The sequence below is a fragment of the Aptenodytes forsteri genome, unplaced genomic scaffold (genome assembly GCF_000699145.1).
Source record: "Aptenodytes forsteri isolate BGI_AS27 unplaced genomic scaffold, ASM69914v1 Scaffold63, whole genome shotgun sequence".
Lineage (NCBI taxonomy): Eukaryota > Metazoa > Chordata > Aves > Sphenisciformes > Spheniscidae > Aptenodytes > Aptenodytes forsteri.
Genome location: NW_008794709.1, coordinates 3,300,792 through 3,301,435, shown reverse-complemented (window position 1 = coordinate 3,301,435; position 644 = coordinate 3,300,792).

Sequence of the window (644 nt, the reverse complement as noted above, 5' to 3'; positions counted from 1 at the left end):
AATTTTTTATAAATAATATATATATATTATATATATGAATGTGTATCTATAGTTTGTCTGCCAGTGAGCAGATACGGCTGCACACTAAAATACAGTTAAAGCTGATCTGTAGATAACTGAGGTACTGGACTATTTGTTACGCAACAACTTGGGAGATATATTTTAAACAACAAAAAATATTTTATTGTGGAAAAACCAGGATGTAAATCCGTATTTGGAAAAAAAAAAGCTACGGTTTGCTGTTCTTAATTACCAAAGAACTTGTTTTAGACTGACACATTTGCTGTTTATATCTTTCTATTGTAAATGTTTTAACTGATAACTTGGTGCCATTTTTCTTTTAGTCACTGGGCACCGTGCAGCCTTATGTTCTGTGTTTAAGCACACTGAAATATCCAACTGCTTCGTATTTTTTTTTTGTCTTCCTAGAGGCCTGCCACTGTGCTGACTTGGCGTTGGATTGAAATGACTAACAATGCCTGAAGCTATACGTCTGGCATTTCATATGTTAACATAAGCCAGCCGGGCAGTTTGACTGCAGAACCAGTATTACTGCAAGGGTGTGAGAGGACAACATTTTGGGTTTTTCTGCGGGGGGTTTGGTTTTTTGGGTGTGTGGGGGAAATGGGGAAACAAAGAAGCAG